Source organism: Achroia grisella, unplaced genomic scaffold, assembly GCF_030625045.1.
Source record: "Achroia grisella isolate CSIRO2021 unplaced genomic scaffold, CSIRO_AGI_Agris_v1 utg853, whole genome shotgun sequence".
Lineage (NCBI taxonomy): Eukaryota > Metazoa > Arthropoda > Insecta > Lepidoptera > Pyralidae > Achroia > Achroia grisella.
This window is the reverse complement of record NW_026713043.1, coordinates 2,830,196-2,842,290: the sequence shown is the minus strand read 5'-3', so window position 1 is coordinate 2,842,290 and position 12,095 is coordinate 2,830,196. Positions and strand designations below refer to the sequence as shown.

General features: G+C 34.1%; 1 protein-coding gene across 1 annotated transcript in view; it reads right to left on the bottom strand.

The window, feature by feature from the left end:
• The window catches only part of LOC131852494 (allatostatin-A receptor), a 143,346-nt gene extending 131,689 nt beyond the window's left edge, over positions 1–11,657 (bottom strand). Inside the window, exon 1 of the mRNA XM_059203161.1 lies at positions 11,611–11,657. The gene's annotated coding sequence lies outside the window, so the exon portion shown is untranslated. The remainder of the gene's footprint in view (positions 1–11,610) is intronic.
• Between the last annotated feature and the right edge of the window lie 438 nt (positions 11,658–12,095).

The following is a 12,095-nucleotide window of genomic DNA, read 5'->3' as shown; positions in this document are numbered from 1 at the left end:
TAACTAGCTACATCGCGCAACTTCGTCTGCGTTTCATTTCCCCACCTTTTGTAATATTTCTCATTCCACTTCCGCAGCTACATCGCGCAACTTCGTCTGCGTTTCATTTCCCCACCTTTTGTAATATTTCTCATTCCACTTCCGCAGCTACATCGCGCAACTTCGTCTGCGTTTCATTTCCCCACCTTTTGTAATATTTCTCATTCCACCTCCGCAGCTACATCGCGCAACTTCGTCTGCGTTTCATTTCCCCAACTTTTGTAATATTTCTCATTCCACCTCCGCAGCTACATCGCGCAACTTCGTCTGCGTTTCATTTCCCCAACTTTTGTAATATTTCTCATTCCACCTCCGCAGCTACATCGCGCAACTTCGTCTGCGTTTCATTTCCCCAACTTTTGTAATATTTCTCATTCCACCTCCGCAGCTACATCGCGCAACTTCGTCTGCGTTTCATTTCCCCACCAATATTTCTCCTTGCAGCTCCACTCCTATTGGCCATGTTGTAATGTTATATAGCTTAAAGCCTTCCTCGACAAATGGACTGTCCAACAAAAATTGCGGCGGGAAGTGAATTAAATAATATTATCATTTTGATATTGAGGCTAAAAATAAGTTGTAAATACTACCCGACTGTGTTATACCTATTGCGGTAGTCAGAGACATTCGGAATTGTCTACGATATGTTTAGATGGAATGTAGTGGCGAGAGGAGGCAAGCATACAGACGTTTCTCAGATTGATATGGTTTGTTATCGGTGTTTCAAACAACAGATTGTCAGTCCGAAATATAAATAGACACAATTTATGTTGATGTTGGCCAGATTAAAACCCATAACCATTGGTTTCAGTTACAATACGAACCAGTAGTTCCTGAGATTAGCGCGTTCAAACAAACAAACTCTTCAGCTTTATAACATTAGTATAGATGTGGACCGAACGCGAAAGTTTAAAAACAGAATCCTAATTCCTGTGACTTTATAAAGCTTTAAATCCATTAAATTTAAGTAACAGATTTGGACAATCTAGCCCTAACCGACATTTCCACTCATTCCCGCTCGATAAATCTCTCACATCAGAACACTTTACATTCAAGTCAAATGACTAAACCAGAGCAATCATCATCATCATCATCATCGCAGCCCGGAAGACCAGAACCAGAACCAGAACCAGAGCAATAATTATAACAATCTCAGGACAATTCACACAGCGCCATCTAGACCTACGTTAAGCTAGCTAAAGCTTGTGTTATGGGTACTAGATAACTGATACATATACATAGATATTTTTTTTTGTAAATACATACATATTGTACATAAAAAACACCCAGACCGATACAAACAATCATACTTATGAATACAAATGTTTGTGCCGTGCGAGGAATCGAACCCGCGAGCATCGGTCGTCATGAATTATACATTATTAACCGCCATCTTAAAATACTTCATAATGAAACTTTCAAATAATGTTTATCTATACATATAAATAAAATTGGAGTGTCTGTTTGTAATATTGAAATAACCGTTTTTTAGTACATGCATATGAATGTAAATACGGTACATACACCAAAATAACATTTTTTACAATTTTTATCTGTCTGTCTATCTGTCTGTTTGTTCCGGCTATTCTCTGAAATGGCTGGACCGATTTTGACGGGTTATTTTTGCCAGGTAGCTGATGTAATAAGGAGTAGCTTAGCTGATGTAATATATAGACAACTAACTGCCCCGGCAAACATTGTTTTGCCTTAAAATAAAAAAAAAAAATTAAGGGTGGACTACCCCTAACATTTAGGGGGATGAAAAATAGATGTTGGCCGATTCTCAGACCTACTCAATACCCTCACAAAATTTCATGACAATCGGTCAAGCCGTTTCGGAGGAGTATGGGAACGAAAACTGTGACACGAGAATTTTATATAAGATTAACTACCACCCCTGCTTTGCACGGATGTACATGTATTATATATATAAACCTTCCTCTTGAATCACTCTATCTATTAAAAAAAATGCATCAAAATCCGTTGCGTAGTTTTAAAGATTTAAGCATACATAGGGACAGACAGCGACCGCGACTTTGTTTTATACTATGTAATGAAACAGAATCACTAGATATCACTAAAAACTGTCCGGAAATGAGTAAAAACTTTTTCTATATGCAGATTATTAATCACTTTTTATTTATCACATTTTATTCATCATCCATTTAAAAAAAAAAATCAAAATCGGGTCTGTAGTACTGTTTACCGTAGATCCCATTTTGAAAATTGTTCTAAAAATAAATGCTGTATTATGAACTAACCGACTATAAAAATAAATAGAACGATGAACTAATCATCTTATCATCCTCCACTGGTGCCCCGCCAGCGTAAACCGTTAGCGCAGGCGGGTGCACCAGTCCATTACCATCCATAGAGTATATGTATTATACATATAAATCTTCCTCTTGAATCATTCTATCTATGCCTAAAAATTGCATTAAAATCCGTTCCGTAGTTTAAAAGATCTAAGCGAACAGAACGGAAGCGACTCGTGATCGCCCGTCGAATCCCCTCCGATCGATCCCCCATCTTATTCAAACGGGGATCGAAATTACGACGGCCTGAGCCGAGGTTCACATCCCTGATGAAGTAATCGAACATTTAAATCATAATATCTTTATGTAGGCATAAGCGTCACTAAAAATTACAACAGATTTTTTTTTATACAAAAAATCGCGTTTCTGTAATGTAATTTGTCCATTCATGCAAATTCATTGAATAGCCACGAGCAATCCAATTCACATTGTCCCTTTTCATACGCTTTCAAACAATTATCTTTTAACAATGAAATAATCCGTGTTGATGAGATAAAAAGAATAAAATTATAAGAAACCATTTTTGCAGTAATGGCGCGGGGTCATTGAACTTTTAAACGTCAATATTCCCGCTCTTTTTACTGTCAAGTGATCGTAGATGGAGAACAGTAGGTAATTCTCTATCTACGCAATTGTTTGAAGCCTTTGTTGGGAAGCCAACGACTGAACGAAATATCTCATTATATACAGAAAATAAATTACTTCCTGCAAAAATGTAAAATATTAAATGAAGTATGGTGAAATTTGAATAATTAACGCTGGCAAGTCACACAGCGTCATCTTTTTCGTAAAAAAAAAGATTTTTTCAAACACGAAGAAAGACAATATCCTTACATAGCATAAAATGATTTTTTTTCCGGATTACTCAAATTCTTTTGGACTATAATGCTGTTGGCCGCAGCTGGCCTTTACAGCTTCACCGGACGTTAGGGGGCGAGTGTAGATGGCACTCCAAATCCGCGGAAGGACTTATGGAGCGGCTGAAGGCCAACTCCTGCCTGACGGATACGACTTTAGTCTGAGAGCACCGCTAGGGATGTGAACCTCGGCTCAGGCCGTCGTAATTTCGATCCCCGTTTGAATAAGATGGGGGATCGATCGGAGGGGATTCGACGGGGGATCATGAGTCGCTTCCGCTGTCTGTTCGTTTAGATCTTTTAAACTACGCAACGGATTTTTAGGCATAGATAGAGTGATTCAAGAGGAAGATTTATATGTATAATACATATATATTTAATGGAATGGTGCACCCGCCTGCGCTAACGGTTTACGCTGGCGGGGCACCAGTGGAGGATGATAAGATGAGCATGAAGTCAGGCCAGTTAGCCCATCGTAATAAATTCACCAAGAATTTATCACGATGGTTTCCAGGGGGAATCCATGGAGGCCGACCTGACATAGTACAATGCTAGCAATAAGATCATCAGAGGACCGACCCCTGACATGGTTTCCAGTACAATGACATGGTACATTGCTAGCAATAAGATCATCAGTCCACATTACTAACTATCCCCATCCCCCTGTGGACCTGTGGATGGGGTCCAGGGGGAACCGCGTGGAGGTCAACCTAACATGGTACATTGCTAGCAATAAGATCATCAGTCCACATTCCTAACAATCCCCTTTCCACCAATACATAATATACTACTTCGAAGCCGAAGGTAGTAATATTATAAATCTAAAGAAACTATCTGTTTGTCTATTTATTACCATCGCGACAAAATGGCTAAACAGATATTAATGAAATTTCACGTCGAGATAGATTGTATCACAAGAACAGAGTGTAGGCTGTTTTTTATCTGGATGAATACAACGTCGCCGGCAGCAGCCATTTTAATATTACGAGCAAGTACAACAAAACAGAGAAAATTACGTGGGAGTTATATTGCAGAATATTTTATTATTCAAAATGCTGGCTCTTAATTCATCTATACATATAAATAAAATTGGAGTGTCTGTTTGTAATATTGAAATAACCGTTTTTTACTATTTGCATATGAATATAAATACGGTACATACACCAAAATAACATTCTTTACAATTTTTGTCTGTCTGTCTGTTTGTTCCTGCCAATCTCTGAAATGGCTGGACCGATTATGACGGGGCTTTTTTTGGCAGGTAGCTGATGTAGTAAGCAGTAACTTAGGCTACATTTTAGAAAAATAAAGTTAAATTCCAAGCGGACCAAGTCGCGTACAGCTAGTTTTATATAAGTGTGCTTTCTTTGTCTTATAAAACGGTGGGTTTTGATTCGAAATTGCATTATTATCGTTCTCATAGCTTTATTTTATTATACTATTCGTCTGTGTATATTTATTCTAGTATATATATATATATATATATATATATATATACTAGCTGTCCCGGCAAACGTTGTTTTGCATTAAAATAAAAAAAAAATTAGGGGAGGACTACCCCTAACATTTAGGGGGATGAAAAATAGATGTTGGCCGATTCTCAGACCTACTCAATACGCTCACAAAATTTCATGAGAATCGGTCAAGCCGTTTCGGAGGAGTATGGGAACGAAAACTGTGACACGAGAATTTTATATATAAGATTAGCTACTTACCCCTGCTTTGTACGGGTATACATAAACCTTCCTCTTGAATCACTCTATCTATTAAAAAAAATGCTTCAATATCCGTTGCGTAGTTTTGAAGATTTAAGTATAATAAATAGAATAGGATTTAATAAACCTTCATTCAGTGTCCAAATCGAAATCATTCTTTCTTATATGACGACTTTTGTAGCCGTAATATTTTTTTTATTACCATCCCGACCGTAAGTTCGGTTATATAATAAGTTGAGAAGAACTGGCAAGAAACTTAATGGTATATTTTTTTTTATTTTAGACTTAACATTTAACACTTTTAACATAAGTTTGGTTCCAAGTCAAATTAAAACAATTTTTTTTTTTGAAAAACAAACGAGCATGCGGCTCACCTGATGGTAAGTGATTACCGCCGCCCATGAGCACCCGCAACACCAGGGGAATTGCAAGTACGTTGTCAGCCTTTTAAAAAGGAATAAGCTCTTTCCTTGAAGGCTCCAATATCGTATCGGAAATACCATTGCTGGGAGGTGATTCCACAATGTGGTTGTGCGAGGCAAAAAGTTTGTAGAAAACCGCACTGTGGAAGACCGCCACTCTTACAGATGATCAGGATGGTATTTTAGTTTCTAGCGGGTGGTACGGTGGTGAAACTCAGCAGTGGACAATTCCTCAGAATTTATTCATGCATGCTACATTTATTTATGTAGGACATTTTAGCCGCTTATGAACGTAATTTTTTTTTATTAATATTTTTCCCTGTAGTAGGTATCTCAAGACAATTCACAGAGCGCTATCTTTTTCCAAGCTGGAGCTTGTGTTATGGGTACTATGTATATATACATATATTTAGATACATTATTTTGTAAATACATACATAATATATATAGAAAATATACATACAGATACAATCATACTCGTAAATCAAAATCTTAGTAAACGAGGAATTAAGTCTGATATAAAACTCCCAGAATTAAAAAACAATCATGTATACAAAATCTTTGTACCGTGCCAGGAATCGAACCAGCGACCATCGGAATTAAAGCGATGTGCGAAACCGCTAGAGCATCGAGGCCGTATAGCAACTGTCTTAAAATTCTTCACAGCCCTAATATTTTTGATGTAGGTATCCACTAAGAAAATGTTTATTTAATATACCTGTGGGAAACGGTCGGCTGGCCTGAAAGCTTTTATTTTAGCACTAGCTGTATCAGCGACTTCATCCGCGTGAAATTAACTGTATTTTGTAACAGAATTTTTCTAAAATACCTAAGTTACTCCTTATTACATCAGCTACCTGCCAAAAAAAGTCCCGTCAAAATCGATCCAGCCATTTTAGAGATTAGCCGGAACAAACAGACAGACAGGCAGACAGAAAAAAATTGTAAAAATGTTATTTTGGTGTATATACTGTATTTATATTCATAATGCACGTAGTAAAAAACAGTTATTTCAATATTACAAACAGGCACTCCACTTATTTATATGTATAGATTAGCCCGTTTTGGATATACCTCTTTATATTGACAGTTTATATTACCTAAAAAGAAAAATAGTTTTTTTTTCTAATTGCTCTAATGCTGTTGGCCTCAGCTGGCATTTACAGCTTCACTGGACCATAGGGGACGAGTGCAGATGGCACTTTAAACCCGCGGAAGGACTTATGGAGCGGCTGAAGGCCAACTTCGTGTACATATCTCTGTATATTGACACTTTATATAACCAGAAAGAAAAGAATATTTGTTCGGACCACTCTAATGCTTACTCTAATGCATTTCTTTTACTTGTTCATGTATTTTTCTGTACTTATATTATTATGTGTGTCTATAATTGTTGAATAAATAACTTATCTAACTATCCAAAAGGTAAGCCTCGCTCAATTCGGTATGTCTACTAACATGGAATCATGGCACATTGTTTTCTTTTACAAAACGCCATCTAGACCCAAGTTAAGCTAGCTAAAGATTATTATGGGTACTAAATAACTGATATATATACATAGATATAGATTTTTTGTAAATACATACATATTATACATAGAAAACACCCAGACCTCTTCAGATCTCTTTGAATAGCTAGACAAATTCTTTGTCCAAGGTAGCTGCCAGCTCTTCGGTCTTCTGTGATGTCGACTAACATTACAGTTCGACATACGAGGTAATCTTTTTAATTTCTCTCAAGAGACGATGTAAGGAATCCTGTATACAATGCGTACCTTATTAAGGAATTTTGCGGGACAACGTATTAGAGCCGGGGGAATCCGAAAGCAATCCCGGCAAGTTTATATTGGGGGATCAATGTTTATTGGAAAAACAATAAACATAACTACATTATGAACCGAGCACATCAGGAAAGTACGAAAAAAATCAATTTTAATAATATTTATTAACTTGTGTTTATGTAACAATTTCTTCGGGAGAGGTAAATATATTAAAATTATATCTATTACATACGAGCTGTGCCCGCGACTTTCTGTGTGTTATAGTGACCTTAATCACATAAAGAAAAAATATTTAATAATCTAACGAAAAAATATTTAATATCTAATAATCGAGGGTTTTTACAATGAAACTAAAAATCTAATTTAGTTATATTTGATCAACAGCCTAAAAATTTTTTTTAACCATATAGCTTAAAAATTATAATACTTCCATACTAAATTTTATCTCTCCGTACAACCCTTTTTCTGTATATGCATTCAATCATTACCCAACAAAATAAGATTTAAGATTCTAGCTCTAAAAATGACAATAAAACAATAATACAAACTTTCATCTCCCCTTTCAACCCCATACAACCCTTTTTCTGTATATACAATAAATCAATACATAACAAAATAAGAATCAAGCTTCTAGCTTTAAAAATGACAATACTTCCATACAAACTTTCATCTCCCCTTTCAACCCCATACAACCCTTTTTCTGTATATACATTCAATCATTACCTAACAAAATAAGTTTTTAGTTTCTAGCTTTAAAAATGACAATACTTCCAAATAAGTTCTAACTTTAATAATGACAATACTTCCATTCAAATTTTCCATCTCCCCTTTCAACCCCTTACAATCCCTTTTCTTTATTTATATTCAATCAATAGCCTAAAAATAAGTTTCAAGCTTCTAGCTATAAAAATGACAATACTTCCATACAACCCTTCATCTCCCCTTTCAACCTCTTAAAATCCTTTTTCCTTGTTTGTATTCAATCAATAGCCAATAAAATAAGTTTCAAGCTTCTAGCTTTAAAAATGACAATACTTCCATACAAACTTTCATCTCCCCTTTCAACCCCATACAACCCTTTTTCTTTATTTATATTCAATCAATAGCCAATAAAATAAGTTTCAAGCTTCTAGCTTTAAAAATGACAATACTTCCATACAAACTTTCATCTCCCCTTTCAACCCCATACAACCCTTTTTCTGTATATACATTCAATCATTACCTAACAAAATAAGTTTTTAGTTTCTAGCTTTAAAAATGACAATACTTCCATACAAACTTTCATCTCCCCTTTCAACCCCATACAACCCTTTTTCTGTATATACATTCAATCATTACCTAACAAAATAAGTTTTTAGTTTCTAGCTTTAAAAATGACAATACTTCCATACAAACTTTCATCTCCCCTTTCAACCCCATACAACCCTTTTTCTGTATATACATTCAATCATTACCTAACAAAATAAGTTTTAAGTTTCTAGCTTTAAAAATGACAATACTTCCATACAAACTTTCATCTCCCCTTTCAACCCCATACAACCCTTTTTCTGTATATACATTCAATCATTACCTAACAAAATAAGTTTTAAGTTTCTAGCTTTAAAAATGACAATACTTCCATACAAACTTTCATCTCCCCTTTCAACCCCATTTCTTTTAATACCAATCAATAAAATCAATACAATCCCTTTTCTTTATTTATATTCAATCAATAAAATCATGACAACCTAACAAAATTTCTTTATTTATATTCAATCAATAGCCAATCAACCTAAAAAATAAGTTTTTTAGTTTCTAGCTTTTATTGCATTAAAAAGTGACCTATATCCTTTCCCAGTTTCTAGACTTTCTGTGTACCAAATTTCATTTAAATCAGTTCAGTAATTTTAGCATGAAATCGCGACACACAGAGTCACTTTCGCGTTTATAATATTAGTAAAAAAGTAAGCATATACTGTTTTCTTAACTAAGTTATTTGCATTATCCACAATCTTTCTTGTCCCAATGTAGTAAAAAAACTATTATACTATTTAATACCTCACTCAAGCTATGTAATATGGGGTCATTACGTGCGTTGTCCCACGGGGCTGGTGACTTAACCAACGTGTAATTAAGTTACACACAGGGTTGTAAGGGTTGAAAAGGTAGATAAAAATTTGTATGGAAATTAGTCACTTTTAAAGCTAGAAAGATTAAACGTATTTCTTTGCCTTTTTTGGTTTTAGAATAGAATAGAAAAACATTTATTCAAAAAAACTTAATTTAAGCACTTGTGAATAGTCATAGATTATTAATTATTTTTACTTTATAAGAGATGTACGTTTGTATGGAAGTATCGTCATTTTTAGAGCGTAAAACTTATTATTTAGGCTATTAATTATTTATAAATAAATATGTCATTCAAAGTTTGTATAAGGGTAACATTTATACAAACTTTGAATGACATATTTATTTATAAATAATTAATAGCCTAAAAAATAAATTTTATGCTTTAAGGGGGTAAAATAAAATAGGGATTGAATGTTTGAATGGAATTTGCAATATACATTATCCACACTGTTTCTTGACTTAATACAGTAAAAAAAATTACTATACTATTAAATAACTTAAGCTATATTGATATCAAGCTATAGGGCGACATTACGAGCGTTGTCCCATAAGGCTGGTGACTTAACCAACTTGTAATTAAGTTACACAGTACTTATTGGTTCCGTGACAAAGTTGAGACTACGGGAATCCATAACTTTAATATTAGCGATATTATTCTGAACGAAAGGCGCACAAAATATTAAACATGCAAATTGGAGGCTCAAATAGATACCGGCAGAGATAGTCAATTGATATTTCAGGTAGACCCGTTTGTTTTCATATAGTTTCTAAATATAATTAGCATAACTAAATTGTATTTATAACTAGCACCTGCGTACTCCGTTTCGCCACAAAATTAAATATATCAAAGGTTTTTTTGAAATTTAGTTACGCAATAAATTTCTGAACGCACATTGTTTGACAGGTATCAGCAATTTGTATGGGAAAATATAATGGTTCTTTTTGCTATTTACATGCAATTTCTTCATATTGTATCACCTTTTAAACCTTCCCTGGACTTCCACGAATATTTTAAGACTAAAATTAGCCAAATCGGTTGAGGCGTTCTCGAGTTTTAGCACTAACGAACAGCAATTCATTTTTGTAGGGGATAAAATAGGGGATGAAAGTTTGTATAAATCTTCTTAGATTTTCGACTGATTGAACTGAAATTAAAGATTGAAGTTAATGTGATGAAGACATTCGCTTAAATAGGATTTTGATAAATTCAACCCCCATGGGGATAAAATAAGGGATGATGCAGGATGTAAATGTATTAGTTTGAACCCATTCGTACCTAATAGAACTAATAAATTAAGACGTATAAAATATTTTTTTTGTTCTTTAGGCTACTTTTATTTTAGAAAAATGAAGTTGAATTCCACGCGGACGAATTCGCGTGAACAGCTAGTTCAAGAATAAAAAGAAAACAACCTAAGAATATGAAAGTATATATCAAAGGATATCAAAGATAAAACATTCGTTAGCTATTGTTTTAGTTAGAAAAAAGGTTTAAGGAAAACGTCAACTTTGACCCTTCATACTGTCATAACCTCGCGTTTTACAAAAATAAACATTGTTTTGATTTAGCCGCAATTCCTTGGAGTAAAATGATAAAATGTAGCGACTGTGAATATAATTAGAATTAATAATTTGTAGGTAACAATAAGTTTTATGTCACCCATAGATAGAACTAGTAATATATGAATAAATTTAAATCAGACACATCATATCACAATGTTGCTTGTCTTGCAAACGCGAGAATATTGTGGGCGACAGAATGAGTGGACATACAGAAATAGAAATAGAAATCATCTTTATTCAAATAAACTTAATATAAGCACTTTTGAATAGTCAAGTGTTTTTTATTCAACCGCTTATTCGGAATGCAGATTCATCACAAGAAGACAGCGCTATGTCAGCGCTATGAATTTTTAGTTAGATATTTTCTACAAAAACATTATTATCATTTATAAACCCTTCAATTTTATTATAAGCTGTTTTACAAAGAAAATATTTCATAACATATTTGAATTATTTTTCTGGCAAATTGACTACAGACTCTTGGAGTTTGTTGTAAAAGAGACAGACGCGTTTTATAAATCAAAAACGGATAGAAAATTGTAAATACTCATATTGAAGATACGTGTACAAACAGTAGCAAGGCAAAAGATGATAATAAAAATATATGATAATTCCATAAAGAAAATACGTTCAAAATTTATAGAAAAATATGCAAAGATTTTGCAACAAGTATGGAAGGCAGAATACAAACATCTGTCCCCATTTGTTATTCTTTCACGCAAAAACTACTGAACCTACTATGCAAATGATTTACTTATTGTTGGCATTGGAATATCATAATTAACTATATCTACAATATATACACTCACGTGTTGTTGTCACAGTGTGGTCACGAGGTTGTGGGCACTGAAGGTGTCTGAAATAAAATAATTGTATTTATTTCATTGAATAAAATTCTTTATTCAAATAAACCTAAATTTAAGCACTTTTAAAAAATCGTAAATTGTCTGATCACAAGATAGAAATAGATAAAATCTTTATTCATCAATTTACCAATTTAATTACAAACATATTGCATACATAACAATAATAATAATCTTAGGACAATTTACACAGCGCCATCTAGATCCAACGCTAACTAAACCTTGTATTATGGGTACTAGATAACTGATACAAATACATAAATATGTTTTTTTCATTTATGTAAATACATACCGATACAAACAACCATACTCATGAATTCACATATATTCAGCTTTGTGTCGAGCGAGGCATCAAACCCGCGACCATCGGAAGTAAGGCGGTGTAAATCACTAGACCACCGAGGCCGTCAACATGAAGTGTAGATTTGCCA